Source organism: Acinonyx jubatus, chromosome B4 (genome assembly GCF_027475565.1).
Source record: "Acinonyx jubatus isolate Ajub_Pintada_27869175 chromosome B4, VMU_Ajub_asm_v1.0, whole genome shotgun sequence".
Classification (NCBI taxonomy): Eukaryota; Metazoa; Chordata; class Mammalia; order Carnivora; family Felidae; genus Acinonyx; species Acinonyx jubatus.
The window spans coordinates 33,880,973-33,896,839 of record NC_069387.1 but is presented as its reverse complement, the minus strand read 5'-3'; the positions used below and the strand labels follow the sequence as shown (position 1 = coordinate 33,896,839).

The 15,867-nt window shown below is 39.0% G+C and overlaps 1 protein-coding gene and 1 pseudogene across 8 annotated transcripts in view; one reads left to right on the top strand and one right to left on the bottom strand.

The window, feature by feature from the left end:
* BCL2L13 (BCL2 like 13) overlaps positions 1-15,867 on the top strand; it is a 90,552-nt gene that overhangs the window by 17,553 nt on the left and 57,132 nt on the right. The window lies entirely within an intron of this gene.
* On the bottom strand, positions 11,364-11,533 carry LOC128316323 (40S ribosomal protein S29-like; annotated as a pseudogene).

Here is a 15,867-nt window from a genome sequence, read left to right as displayed (position 1 = left end):
ATCCCCCCACCCAAAATCCCTCCAGCAACCCTCAGTTTATTCTTTGTATTTAAGAGCCTCTTATGGTTTGTTCTTCTCCCTGTTTTTGTCTTATTTTTGCTTCTCTTCCCTTATGTTCATCTGTTTTGTATCTTAAATTCCATAGTCGGACGCTTAACCGACTGAGCCACCCAGGCACCCCTGCCATGTCTTCTTTATCCATTCATCAGTCAGTGGACATTTGGGCTCTTTCTGTACTTTGGCTATTGCTGGTAGTGCTGCCATAAGCACTGGGGTGCATGTGCTCCTTCGAATCAGCATTTTTGTATCCTTTGGATAAATACCTCGCAGTGCAACTGTTGGGTCTTAGGGTAGTTCTATTTTTAATTTTTTGAGGAACTTCCATACTGTTTTCCAGAGTGGCTGCACCAGTTTGCATTCCCACCAGCGCAAAAGGGTTCCTTTTTCTCTACATCCTCGCCAACATCTGTTGTTGCCTGAGTTGTTAATTTTAGCCATTCTGACAGGTATGAGGTGGTATCTCATTGTGGTTTTGATTTGTATATCCCTGATGATGAGTGATGTTGAGCATCTTTCCATGTGTCTTAGCCATCTGTATGTCTTCTTTGGAAAAATGTCCATTCGTGTCTTTTGCCCATTTCTTCACTAGATTATTTGTTTTTTTGGGGGGGTGTTGAGTTTGAAAAGTTCTTTATAGATTCTGGATACTAACCCTTTATCTGTCATTTGCCACTATCTTCTCCCATTCTGTCAGTTCCCTATTAGTTTGGCGATTGTTTCCTTTGCTGTATAAAAGCTTTTTATCTTGATGAGGTCCTGACAGTTAGTTTTTGCTTTTGTTTCCCTCGCCTCCTCCTCCGGAGACATGTCAAGTAAGAAGTTGCTGTGGCTAAGGTCAAAGAGGTTGTTGCCTGCTTTCTTCTTTAGGATTTTGATGGCTTCCTGTCTTACATGTAGGTCTTTCATCCATTTTGAGTTTATTTTTGTGTATGGTGTAAGAAAGTGGTCCAGGTTCAATTCTTCTACATATCACTGTCCATTTTTCCCAGCCACCATTTGCTGAAGAGACTGTCTTTTTTCCATTGGATATTCTTTCCTGCTTTGTCGAAGTTTAGTTGGCCATATGTTTGTGGGTCAATTTCTGGGTTCTCTATTTTGTTCCATTGATCTATGTATTTTTGTGCCAGTACCATACTGTCTTGATGATTACCGCTTTGTAATACAGCTTGAAGTCTGGAATTGTGATACCTCCAGCTTTGGTTTTCTTTTTCAGGATTACTTTGGCTATTCAGGGTCTTTTCTGGTTCCACACAAATTTTAGGAATGTTTGTTCTAGCTCTGTGAAGAAAGCTGGGGTTATTTTGATAGGGATTGCATAGAATATGTAGATTGCTTTGGGAGGTATCTACCAGGTTACGGATTGTTACTTGTGGGGCATGAACTCCATTATCAGGGAACAATACTTGCTCTGTTGTATGGAACCAGGAGTGAGTGTATCTCTCTGTAGGACAGACTTCTTTCCCTGGGGACCCAACAAGGAGAATGTAGTCCAAGGGGTAGTGTCACTGACTCTTAGGAACATTGTCTAGGGCAGTGTTGGCAAACGGTAGGCCTTGTAATTTTAGATTCAGTTATTAAGAAACATTTTTACGTCTGCAGTGAAAGGTAATTTCTATAGCTATTTGTTATTTGATAATAGTGGTTGGGCGTGGCTCTTCTTGTTCAGAAAAATTTCAGTCTCATTCTTGAGCTCAAAAAACTGCAGTGAAACACTTCCACTGCTTAGCATTAAACTGCTGTGTGGTAGGGTAGGTCAGAACATTCAGCTTCTATTTCTGACAAAAATTCATGAAACTGACAGTAATTAAGTCCACAACAGCAAATGAAGTTCACTGTTGAAACTCCTGGTGCATTAACATGAGATAGATTCTGATATTTTCCAGAGTACCTACTGATGAACACTACTGTGAATAACCATAGGTTTTAAATACTTTACATTTTCATAATCTGTCAAACTAATTTTGTCAAACTAATAAGACTTTTTCTGCTCCACACATATTTTGCCATTATCAGTAACATATCTTAGCAGATTCCACTTTGCATTGTAGTGAATTAGTGTTTTCTCAATTTCTTTGAAAATATTCTCACCCATAATTATTTTGTGTAGGCTATGCCAGTTCTTTAGTCACTTCAAACTCGTCATTGACTCCTTGAATAAACAACAGCTGAGCAGTGCATCAAGAGCCAAAGAAAACCACTCAAAATTGTTTGCCTTGTATTTCAATTGACTGTTGATGTTGTTCCTATTGTCCCCAACTCCTTGAGCAACTATTCTCTCCAAAAGGCTAATCTTGAACTTTTGTCTTTCTGACATACTTCTTCAGCTGCTTCAGGAGAATACAGCTTAATTAACTCAACATCTGGAAATGGCTTTCCTTGTTGGATTAACCACTGAGCCACTTAGAAACTTACTTTGGGTGCAGCCTCATTTTCATTTTTATTAAATTCATAAAAATTTTAATTTTAATTTTATTGAATTCATAAAAATAGGAATTTTATGAAAATTTCATTTTTCATGTTTTATTTCATTTATTTTTATGAAGAAATTGTACAATGAAAAGTTCCATTTTAAATTCTTTTCTTTCTTTTTTTTTTTTTGAGAAAGAGAGTAGGGAAGGGGTAGAGGGGTAGAGGGGGAGAGAGAGAGAGAGAGAGAGAGGGAGAGAGGGAGAGAGGGAGAGAGGGAGAGAGAGAGAATCTCAAGTGGATTCCATGCCGAGCAGGGAGCCTGACGCAGGACTCAATCCTACAACCGTGAGATCATGACCTGAGCCGAAATTGAGAGACGCCAGCTCAACTAATTGAGCCACCCAGGTGCCCCTCCATTTTAAATTAAAAATTTTCCATTTAAAATTTTCTAATATTCCTGACTTGCTTTCCTGTGAGTTGGGAATACTCTGATGGTGCTATTTTATTTTATTTTATTTTATTTTATTTTTTTGATGAGTGCCTTATAGTCTGGTAATATCAGTGTATGTGGTGTGCTTCTAGCACAGCTATAATGCCACTGCATAATAAGCACAATACTTTGCCGCCTAATTTGATAACAAGGTAATGTATATTCCATTGTGCCTTAAGAGTAAGTAGGATATTCAAAGCTCACTTTTCTATTTGTTTTGTTTTGACATGATGGGTATGCATAGGTAAAATAAAAGTTGTGGTATGGCAGTATACATGGTGATTGACATGCTGTGTAGTTATAACTGTCACTGCAGTATGTAGTGTGCTGAGCAACAGTGTGAAGCTGCGAGAGCGCCACACACAGGCTTTGGTACAACCATTCATTGCCACTGTTGTAGCATGAAACAACTGGCTGTATTCCAGTTAAATTTTACTTGTAGGCACTGTAATTTTTATGTCACGAAATAGTAATCTTTTTATTTTTTTCAACCATTTAAAAATGGCCTGTAGAAAAATATGCAGTGGGCCAGATTTGGTCCATGGGTTATAGTTTGCTGACACTTGTTATCAGTGCAGGGAACCTTATTTTACTCATTACTGTTGAGGAGTGCATTCCATTTATGCACAAAACTAAATGATGTTAGTGTTAAGTCCAAGTCTGTCTCCTTGTCACTTCCAATCTTTAATTGTATTTCTTTTTTTATTAAAATGTTTTTAATATATGTGAAAGTATTTGGAAAAGTAAAAGAATAAAAGGCAGTAAGAAAAAAAATCCTATAATCCAGTAATTAAAATAACATTTTTTTCTCTACTTATATAGGAACATGTAAATTTGAACTTATGGTTTATAAAAATGAGGTAATACCTGTGCCATTTGATAACATTTTAAAAATTAACAACATATTTGAACATCTATCCATGTCAGTAATTAAATACCTGTAGTCTCCTGCTATGGGACATGTAAGGTGTTCATCAGCCTTCTTTGGAATGGGTGAATGACAGTACTTCAGTTAGCCCACAAATTCTTTAAAACTTGTCTTTTTCAGTTTCTAGTTTCATTTACTTTTCTAAAACCTTCTTCTGATTAGTGATAGCCGGATAGGTCTAGAAAAATACTAATTAATAGAACTTTGGGCAGTTTTGAACATGTTGTGTATGTGCCCTGTCCAATATTGTAGTCACAAGTCATATGAGATAGTTGAATGCTTGAAGTATGACTAGTGTGACTAAGGAACTGAATTTTTAATTTTATTTAATTTTTATTTAAACTTAAAAAGTTGCATGTGGCTAGTGACTAGTGTAATATTAGACACTCAGGTCTAGAACTCAGGTTTTTATTTTCCCTTCTAAGCCAACCCCTGTTTTTACAATAATTTGTTCACAATACCACCTGCTACCCAGGCTTGAAACATAGGAGTCATCCTTTAGCTTTTTTCTCTGCCTCCTGCCCTCTCCCTTCCTCCCTCCTTTCCTTCTTTCCTTCCTTTCTTTTTTAGTAAGCTCTACACCCAGCACGGGGCTTGAACTCGCCACCCTGAGATTAAGAGTCACATGCTCTACTGACTGAGTCAGCCAGGCACCTCTCCTGCCCTCTTTCTTTGTTAGCTGTTACTAACTGTCCCAATTTTGTGCTGATTCTCCCATTATCCTACAGGTCCTGCCTCAAGTTATTGCAAATATATCCTGATTTTTCTCCTTCATGTTATGTCTTCTCCATTATTCATTTTGCATGCTACAAGCCCATATTGAACTTCCTCACATTGCCCCTTACATTGGGAACCCACAGTTGCTCCCTTTCCCTTAAGGCTACTTTATAAAACTTTCATTGGTTTCTATGATTTGGTCATCACCTATTACATCTTATGTCTCTTACTGTCTTATTTGTTTATTTAATTTTATTTGAGAGAGAGAGAGAGAGTGTGCGAGTGTGGGAGAGGGGCAAAAGGAGAGACAGAGAGAGAGAGATAGAGAGAGAGAGAGAGAGAGAGAGAAAATCCTAAGCAGGCTCCATGCTCAGCACGGAGCCTGATGTGGGGCTCGATCCCACAAGCCCAGGATCATGACCTCAACTGAAATCAAGAGTCAGAGGCTAACCAACTGAGCCACCCAGGTGCCTTATTTATTTATTTATTTATTTATTTATTTATTTATTTATTTATTTATTTTAAAGATTTTATTTGGAAATAATCTCTATGTCCAACGTGTGGCTTGAACTCACAACCTTGAAATCAAGAGTCTCGTGCTGAACTGACTGACCTAGCCAGGTGCCCCTGTGTGGTATTTTAAACAAACCATGCTTGGGACACCTGGGTGGCTCAGTTGGTTAAACGTCTGACTTTGGCTCAGGTCATGACTTCAGGGTTCATGGGTTTGAGCCCCATGTCAGGCTCTGTACTGACATCTCAGAACCTGGAGCCTGCTTCGGATTCTGTGCCTCCCTCTCTTTCTGTCCCTCCCCCCCGCTCATTCTCTCTCTCCCTCTCTATCTCTTTCTCTCTCTTTCAAAAATAAATAAACTTAAAAAAATAAATAAACAAACTGTGCTTATTCCTGTCTGGATTTTTTCACTCAAACTGAGCTGCTCTGGAATGGTAGATTCCTGTGATAGTGATTACTAATGTTCACCCGTATCTTATTCTTATCTCCATGCTACATCCAGGGAAAAATTGCATTTAGGCAGAGCCATATGGACTAGTCCTAGCCAAAGGAATTTGAGTAGTATGATTTGTGTCACTTCTAGGCTGTAGCATTTAAGAACCAATATGCCTTTCTCCCTTGCTTTGTGGGGGTGTGTGGATGTAGGAGAGATCATATGTTCCAAATGGCATTGTTATAGTAGGGCAGAGCCACCAGCAATAAGGGTTGCTAAGTGACTACATGGAGCATGTCTTCCAGTTCCCTAAGTTAGATATGTAACATGGGAGGGAGAGAGTGGACTTTTGAGTTAAGTTGCTGAAATTTCTGGCTTCATTTATTACATAGCACAGACTAGCCTGTCCTAATTAACATGTTTCCCAAATATACATATTAGGTTAATCAAGTGTCCAGTTTGCCCAGGATTGAAAATTGGGAAGGTCCTGGACCAACTGGGATCCTAATACATACACACTTCCCCACCTATTCAAATTCCACTTGTTTATGTTATTTCCCATTTAAAAAAATTTTATTTACTTAAAAAAAATTTTTTTTTTTAATTTTAGAGAGTGTGTGCAAGTGGGGGAAAGGGATGGTGGGAAAGAGAGAGAGATTCTTAAGCAGGTTCCACACTGAGCATTGGATTGACACAGGGTTCTATCCCATGACTCTGGGATCATGATCTGAACCGAAATCAAGAGTCGGACGCTCAACTGACTGAGCCACACAAGCGCCCCTATTTTTCAATTGTAACAGACTCTATGCTCAACAAAACCCAGGATTTTTCACCTCCTGTGGTTGACTAAATTTGTAAGAACTCTAATGATTACATGTGCCTGTATTGGTCAGTTCTTTTTCATGCTTGAGCATAGAATTTTTTCCAACTGAGCACTGTAGGATTTGAGGAGTTTAGTAACCTGCTTTACTATTTTTGTTTCATTTTGTTTTTGAAACTTGGTTGTTATCATTATATTATTTTCTTGTAAGCCTGAGTACAGAGTATTTATACTTAAATTTAAAAATATGCAGGCTAACTTTTTAGAGGAAAAAATTAAGTTCTTGTTGCTGTCTTTGCTGCTTTGCTATCCTATTTGTTATCTAAAATGTGATGTATGGTTTACTCTCATGACATGCTATTATACGTAAGGTCTGCTGTAGTATCCATTGGTATAATGTGGGTAGAGTAGGGTTGGTTTCAAGTTCATAAAACAGTTAAGGGTGAGAAGGAGAGGCTAAGGGAAGTGACCCAATTCATGACCCAAGATTTCTGTTACATTGAACGTTTTTCATTTTTTCCTGACTCATGTGCTGGTTATAGACTTTTCCATAAATAGTTAACTCTACACTTTTCCAGGACTAGCCAACTCTTTCAGTGTTAGTTTGTGCTGAATATAGTCAACCTGTTCTGAATTATGTATTCTGACTGGTAGAAGTCCTGCTGACTTGTGTATTTGATGTCAAATAATAATTTCTGTTATACACAATTTTGTGATTATTAATATAGAGAACTTTGATGCTGAAGTAATTAGCATGGATTTATTAATAAGACATTTCTTTCTTAGGTTAGAAAGGAGAGTAAGTTCCTGTATCTTAATTAGTTATGTGACTATCAAACACATGTAGTTGTGATACTGGTTTGTTATTCATCCAACCATTCAAACAGTAACTTCCCATTTTCCCCTCTTCCTTTCAGCCCCAGGCAACCACTATTCTACTGCATGTCTCTATGAATTTAACTATTCTAGGCATCTCATTTGAGTGCAATCAAACATTTATCCTTTTGTGTCTGATTTATTTCACTTAGCATAATGTCTTCAGGGTTCATCCATGCTGTCGCATGTGTCAGAATTTCCTTCCTTTTATTTTTAAGTAATCTCTATGCTCAACCAGGGGCTTGAACTCATGACCCTGAGATCAAGAGTTGTATGCTTTACTGACTGAGCCAGCTGGCACCCCTCATTCCTTTTTTTTTTTTTTTTTAGAAAAACTTTTTAAACTGTAAAATTTTTCTGTAATTTTTATTTTTTAGAGAGAGAGAGTGCACAAGCAGGGGAGTGGGGCAGAGGGAAAGAGAGAGGGAATCTTAAGTGGGCTCCATGCTCACCTCGGAGTCAGACATGGGGCTCAACCCCATGACCCTGGGATCATGATGTGACCTGAAATCAAGGGTCGGATGCTCTACTACCCAGGCGCACTCGATTCCTTTTTTTAAAGCTGAATAATATTCTAATGTATGCATGTAGCATATTTTGCTTATGCATTCATCTGTTGATGGACATTTGGGTTATTTCTCCCTTTTGGCTATTGTGAATAATGCTATCAACATTGGTGTTACAAATATCTGTTTGAGTCTCTGCTTTCAGGTATTTTTTGGTATATGCTCAGGTATAGATTTGCTGGATCACATGGTAATTCTGTTTAATTTTCTGAGGAACTGCCTTACTTTTTTCCACAGTAGCTGTATCATTTTATATTCCCATCAGTAATACATAGGGGTTCCAATTTCTCCACATCCTCACCAATACTTGTTTTCTGGGTTTGTTTTTGTTTTTTGTTGTTTTTGTTTTGTTTTTTATAATAGCCATCCTAATGGGTGTGAAGTGTGGTGTCTCATTGTGGTAGCTCATTTCTTTTATTGCTGAATAATATTCCATTGTATGGATATACCATAGTTTATTTCTCCATTCACCTGTTGAAGAACATTTTCATTGCTTCCAAGTTTTGACAGTTACAAATAAAACTATTTTAAACATTCATATGCAAGTTTTGTGTAGATGTAAGTTTTCACCTCATTTGGGTAAATACCAAGAAGCATGATTGCTAGATCATATGGTAAGAGTATACTTAGTTTTGTAATAAACTACCAAGCTGTCTTCCACAGTAGTTGTATCATTTTGCATTTCCACCAGCAATGAATGGAGGTTCCCCTTTCTAAATTCTACATCTTTGCCAAACTTGCTATTATTGCTATTTAAAAATTTTTATTTTAATTTATTTGAGAGAGACAGAGTGCGTGGGGGAGAGGGACAGAAGGAGAGAGACAGAGAGAGACACAGAGAGAGAGAGAATCTCAAGCAGGCTCCATGCTTAGCACAGAGCTTGATGTACGGTTCAATCCCATAATCCTGGATCATGACCTAAGCAAAATCAAGAGTTGGATGCTTAACGGACTAATCCACCCAGGTGCCCTATCATTGCTGTTTTTGATTATAGCTACCTTGGTGGGTATGCAGTGGTATCTCTCTAAGGTTTTATTTTCCCTCATTTTTTTTTAAGTTTTTTTTTTTTTTAAGTTTATTTATCTTGAGAGAGAGAGAGAGAGAAGCAGAGGGAGAGAGAGAGAATCCCAAACAGGCTCTGCACTGTCAGCACGGAGCCCAATGTGGGGCTCAAACTCATGAGCCATGAGATCTTGACCTGAGCTGACATCAAGAGTCAAATGCTTAACCAACTGAGCCACACAGGTGTCCCTCCCTATGACTTTAATTTGCATTTCCCTAATTGCTAATGATGTTGAACATCTTTTCATGTGTTTATTGGTCATTTGTATATCTTTAGAGAAATGTCTGTTAATATCCTTTGCCCATTTTTTGATTGGGTTATTTGTCTCTGTGTTATTGAGTTGTAAGGATTCTATATATATTTTAGATACCAGACCCTTATCAGATATATGATTTCCAGATATTTTCTTCCATTCTGTGGTTTGTATTGATAGTGTACTTTTTTGTAATGTTTATTTTTAAGAGAGTATGTGTGTCCACGAATGGGGGAGGGGCAGAGAGAGAGAGGTAGAGAGAGAATCCCAAGCAGGTTCCATGCTGAGTGTGGAGCCTGATCTCATAACCCTGAGATCATGACCTGAGCTGAAATCAAGAGTTGGACACTCAACCAACTGACCGACCTAGGCGCCATGGTATTATACTTTGATATACAAAAGTGTGTAATTTTTATGAAGACCAGTTTATCTGTGTTTGATATGTTTTTAGTGTCTAAGGAATCATTCCATAATCCAGGGCTGTGCACATTTTCACCTACGTTTTCTTTTAAGAGTTCTATAGTTTTGGGGCACCTGGGTGTCTTAGTTAGCTAAGTGTTGGACTTCAACTCAGGGTTGTGGAGTCAAGATCATGACCTGAGATGAAGTACTATGCTTAACCGATTGAGCCATCCAGGAGTCCCTGAAGGTTTTTTTTTTTTTTTAATGTTTATTTTTGAGAGAGAGAGATTGCCAGGGAGGGGCAGAGAGAGAGGGAAACAGTCTCTGTGCTGTCAGTGAAGAGCCCATTGCAGGGCTCAAACCCACAAACTGTGAGATCATGACCTGAGCTAAAGTCGAATGCTCAAATGACTGACCCATCCAGGCACCTGATAGTTTTAGCTTTTAAATTTAGATCTTTGATGGATGCCTGGCTGGCTTGGTTGGTGGAGGGTGTGACTCTTGATCTTGGGGTTATGGGTTTGAGTTCTACGTGGTGTGTAGAGATTACTTTAAAAAAAATTAAAATCTTCAAAACAATTTAGATCTTTTATCCGTTTTGAATTAATTTTTGTATTTGCTGTGAAGTAGGGGTACAGATTAATTATTTTGCATGGGAAAATCTAGTTTTCCCAGCAGTATTTGTTGAAAAGGTGGTTCTTCTGTTGAATGGTCTTTGTACCCTTCTCAAAAATCAGTTGACCTTAAATATATGTATTTATTTCTGGACCCTTAATTAGGTTCCATTGCTCTATTTGTCCTTATTCCATAACCACCCTATCTTGATTACTGTAGCTTTATTTATAGTAAGTTTTGAAATTGTGAAGTTTGAGTCCTCCAACTTTATTCTTTTTCAAAATTGCTTGGACTATTTTGTGTCTGTTGCAATTCTCTATGAATTTTAGGATTGTCTTGTCCATTTCTGGAAAAAGGGAAGTTGGAAATTTGTTTTTAAGATTTTATTTTTAAATAATCTCTATACCCAGAGTGGGGCTCAAACTTACAACCTTCAAGGTTGAGTCACGTGCTGTACTGACTGAACCTGCCGGGCACCCTGCAGTTGGAATTTTCATAGGGATTGCATTGAATCTGTGGATCAATTTGGAGACTGTTGCCATCTCAAATCAACTTTTTTAAGACAGATTTTCATAATCCCATCCCAAATTTTGACTCACAGTTCATTATTTCGGGAGATGTGTACTCTTTTATTCTTTTCTCCGCTTTTCTTTTTTTTTTCCTTTTTTTTAAATTTTTTATTTTTTTTTAATGTTTATTTATTTTTGAGACAGAGAGAGACAGAGCATGAGCAGGGGAGGGGCAGAGAGAGAGAGAGATACAGAATCTGAAACAGGCTCCAGGCTCTGAGCTGTCAGCACAGAGCCCGATGCGGGGCTCGAACTCATGGACCGCGAGATCATGACCTGAGCCGGAGTCAGATGCTTAACCGACTGAGCCACCCAGGCGCCCCTTTTCTCCGCTTTTCTATCAGGAACAGATATTTGATCCTGAAACCAGACTTTGAGTGGGTGCGTGGTGAAGTTTCCCTGCATTCTTCTCTTTCAAATCTGTCCTCTCTCAAATCTGTTTCCCAGTGTGCAGGATACCTGGGGGTATGGAAACACTAGAGCCTGAAAACCACCATTGTGATTGGCTATTTTGTACTTTTATTTTTTTTAAACATTCATAATTGAAGTATTTTCATTTTGTATACAATGAGTCAGCATGAAGGTAGGTATCTTGCATATCTACAGTTAAGGTAGGTCTCTTGGATGACCCATTGAAGGAAGTTCACTTAATCCAACTTAATGAAGCCTATATCCTTTCATACTGATGGAAGCACTGGGGCATATAATTGAGGCCATATTTCTTGATCAGACCACATGGGTTTGAGCAGATGTGGCAAGAATAAGAACCTTAGCCAAATTTCCTTGGATGGCTCCAGTAGAGCTGCTGGTGACCCATCTCGCTCTCTCAGATGCAACGAGGCAAAAGTTTATTTTGTGCTTCTAAAAATCTGTCTAGTATGGTATCATTTGGGGTATTTGTTTTTGCTATTGAGTAACTAATTGAACCATGTTCTCAATATATTTAGCAGATGTTTTTAATTTGATTATATGAGTTTTTAAGAGCAGTATTTGTCAAGACTAATTGCCTGAATGCTTTTGAAGAAAAGATCATGGCATGCCTGGCTGGCTCAGTTGGTAGAGCATGCGACTCTTGATCTCGGGGTTATAAGTTCCAGCCCCACGTTGGATGTAGAGATTACTTAAAAAAAAAAAAAAAAAAAAGATCTTGAGTGCATAGCTGGCTTAGTTAAGCATCCAACTCTTGATTTCGGCTCAGGTCATGATCTCACTGTTTGTGGAATCAAGCTCTGCATTGGGCTCTGCACTGACAGCATGGAGCCTGCTCAGGAGTCTCTTTCTCTGCCCTGCCCCCAGCATGCAAGCACTCTCTCTGTCAAAGAAATAAACCAAAGAAAGAAAGAAAGAAAGAAAGAAAGAAAGAAAGAAAGAAAGATCTTTATTTTAAATCTTTTTTTTTAAGTTTTTTTAAAATTTATTTTGAGATAGAGTGTGTGAGTGGAGGGTGGGGGAGAGAGAGAGAGACAGAGAGAGAGAGAGAGAGAGAGAGAGAGAGAGAATGAATGAGAATCCCAAGCAGGCTCTGCACTGTCAGCACAGAGCCCAATGTGGGGCTCAGACTCATGAACTGTGAAATCATGACCTGAACTGAAGTCAGATACTTAACCAATGGAGCCACCCAGATGCTGCCCCACACCCCCAAAAAAGTCTTTAAAAAGAAAATCATGAGCCTTTACCCTGGACCCACCAGATGTTCCATGATGGGGCTTAATAATCTTTTTTTTTTTTACATTTATTTATTTTTGAGAGACAGAGTGAAACAGAGTGTGAGCAAGGGAGGGGCAGAGAAAGAAGGAGATACAGAATCTGAAGCAGCCTCCAGGCTGAGCAAGTGGTCAGCACAGAGCCTGACATGGGGCTCAAACCCACGAGCCGTGAGATCATGACCTGAGCCGAAGTCAGAGGCCCAACCGACTGAGCCACCCAGGTGCCCTGAGAATCTGTATTTTTAATATATTCACTCAGTAATTTTAATGTGTGTCCAGTTTGGGGGCCCACAGATTTAGAAAGTATTTTGCTCTGCCCATACAACTCTTCTAAACTTGTTGACCTGATACTCATTTTGAAAGCCCTGAGTGTATTTCAGGGCTGGAATACGATGATTGCTGACTCACTTGACTCTTCGTTTGACACTGAAGTGGGTGGGATTTGGTGTGCTAAAGTCTGTTTATCTTTGAAATATTTTTCTCTGGGTTTGTAGTGGAGGATTTATACTGCATTGCTGTTACTGCATAGCTCTATGCTTTTGAAAGTCTGGGTTGGGGGGGGTTGATTAAATGAAAATCACTGAATCTGTCTGTGTCATTGGTTAGCTAAATAAATAGCCTTTTGTGTCCTGATGGCAGTAGACTTTTTCTGGTTTAGGTTTTCCACATGACTTATTATCAAGTATGACAACTTGTCGTGTGTAATCAGCATCACATTAGTCTCATGAGAATAGACACTCCTTTAATCAGCTGCTTTTCTTTAATCTGGCAGGTGAGGCATATGGTAACCAAGACATTATTGTCTTTTACTTTGTGGCATGGTGGTAGTATTGGTGGTGGTGTGATTGGGTATGTGGGTGTGTGTATGTTTTAGGTATGTAGATTTTCCAAAAGGAAGCAGATGGCAGATAAAACATTCATGTATTCCTTATTTTTCACTGTACATAAAAAATTATCATGTTTTAGAATTCAGTAATAATTTTACTTGTCAGATGTACGTTCTTAAAGATTTTTATTTTTAAGTAATCTCTGCACCCATTGTGGGGCTTAAACTCACAACCCTGAGATCGAGAGTCACATGCTCCATGGACTGAGCCAGCCAGGTACCCCCAAAAGATCTACTTGCTAATGTTGTTTTTATATGATTTATTTTAGGGTGAATCTTTTCAATTTCTCTAAGTCCCATATTTATATAATGAGGAAGATGGATTAGATGGCCTTTATTTTACAGATCCTTTCAAATCTAAAATTAAATAATTCAGGCATTGACTAAACCTCTTCATAAACATGGAGATAATAGTTGAGGTCTTATTGTTTTTTTTAAGTTTATTTACTTATTTTGAGAGAGAGAGCAAGCGAGCATGTGCACAAGTAGGGGAGGGGCAGAGAAAGGGAGAGAGAATCCCAAGCTGGCTCCAGGCTATCAGCGAGGAGCGCATTGTAGGGCTCAAGCCCATGAACTGTGAGATCATGACTTGAGCTGAAATCAAGAGTCAGACGCTCAACTGATAGCTACCTAGGCACCCCAAGGTCTTATTCTTTCCATTCCTCTTTCATAATGTTGTCTTATCATAATTCTATCACCATAAATAAATGGCTCTGTACTCTTACTGTCTTACATAAAATGACTTTCAAAACATGTTTTTAATGTTTATTTATTTTTGAGAGAGATAGAGTGTGAGTCGGGGAGGGGTGGGGGGTGAGGGGGACACAGAATCCAAAGCAAGCTCTAGGCTCTGAGCTGTCAGCACAGAGCCTAGTGAAGGGGGAGGGGGAGCCTTGAACCCACAAACTGTGAGATCATGACTTGAGCCGAAGTTGGTTGCTTAACTGACTGAGCTACCCAGGCAACCCAAAACGACTTCTCATTTCATTTCTCTTTTGTCATTTGAGCTAGCCTTAAAATATACTGATAACTTTTTAAATTCCTGTAATTTACTGATTTGTTTTTAAGTTTTTACTTATTTATTTTGAAAGAGCAGGGGAGGGGCAGAGAGAGGGAGAAGGAGAGAATCCCCATGCGGGGCTCGATCTCACAACTGTGAGATCATGACCTGAGCTGAAAGCAAGAGTCGGACACTTAGCCAACTGAGCCACCCAGTCACCCCTAAATTTCTGTAATTTAAAAATAACTTTAATTTTTGTTTAATTTTGTTTTTCCTTTTTTTTTTTTTTTAATAAAGATTATTTATTTTGAGGCAGAGAGCAAGATCAGGGGAGGGGCAGAGAGAGAGAGAGGGAGAGAAGGAATCCCAAGCAGGCTCCAAACTGTCAGCACAGAGCCCTACGTGGGGCCTGATCTCATGAACCGTGAGACTATGACCTGAGCCGAAATCAGGGGTTGGACGCTTAACCAACTGAGCCACCTATGTGCCACTTTGTTTTATTTTTTCGTAAGCATCTTCTCTTGCCAACAATGTTGTCATTTATACACATGAGCCACCCAGGTGCCCCTATTATAACTTTTATTAAATGTTGAGAGCTTGCTGAGCACCAGACATTTTGCACACAACATTTTTTAAAAAAGTTTTATTTAGGGGTGCCTGGGTGGCTCAGTCAGTTGGGCATCTGATTTCGGCTCAGGTCATGATCTTGCGTTCTCTGGGTTCAAGCCCCACATCAGGCTCTGAGCTGTCAGCACAGAGCCTGCTTCAGATTCTGTCTGTCTGTCTCTCTCTCTGCCCCTCCCCCTGCTCATGCTCTCTTTCTCAAAAATAAACATTAAAAAGAAATTAAAAAAAACCAAAGCTTATTTATATTTAGAGAGCCCACATAAGCAGGGGAGGGGCAGAGAGAGAAGCCTGAGCACTGACTCTGTCAGTGCAGAGCCCAACTTAGGTCTTGATCCCATGAACTGTGAGCTCATGACCTGAGCCGGGATCAAGAGTCGGACGCTGAACCAACTGAGCCACCCAGGTGCCCCTTATTTGAGTACTTTTTAGTCCTTGCTTGACAAATCTACGACTAAGGGAGTATCTCAAATAGTTTGTAATGTGGTCAGAATGGTAATAAACTATAAACTCATTGAACAGTATAAGAAAATATGTACTTAAGTGTTAAACTATGTGGCACAGACGAAACTATATAAATGTGCAAATGTCAGCAATGCAGTAGTAATCATTGAACAAGATGTTGTAGAGAAGTACAGAGGCTTAAATTGGTCCTTGACAGAATTTGAGTAATCCGGAAGAAGGAGGGCAGTCTGGGTTAGGTAGAAATGTAGCACGTTATGTCCTTTTTGTTAGTGAAGAAATTGGCAGTTGAGTTCATACTGAGTAGGAGCAGGAATAAATTTTTTTTTAAATGTTTATTTATTTTGAGAGAGAGAGAGAGAGAGAGCTGGGGAGGGAAAGAGAGAGGGAGAGAAAGAATCCCAAGCAGGCTGTGTTATCAGTGCAGGTAATAAATGGCAAATCCATCTTTCTAAAACTTGTCAATGGTAGAA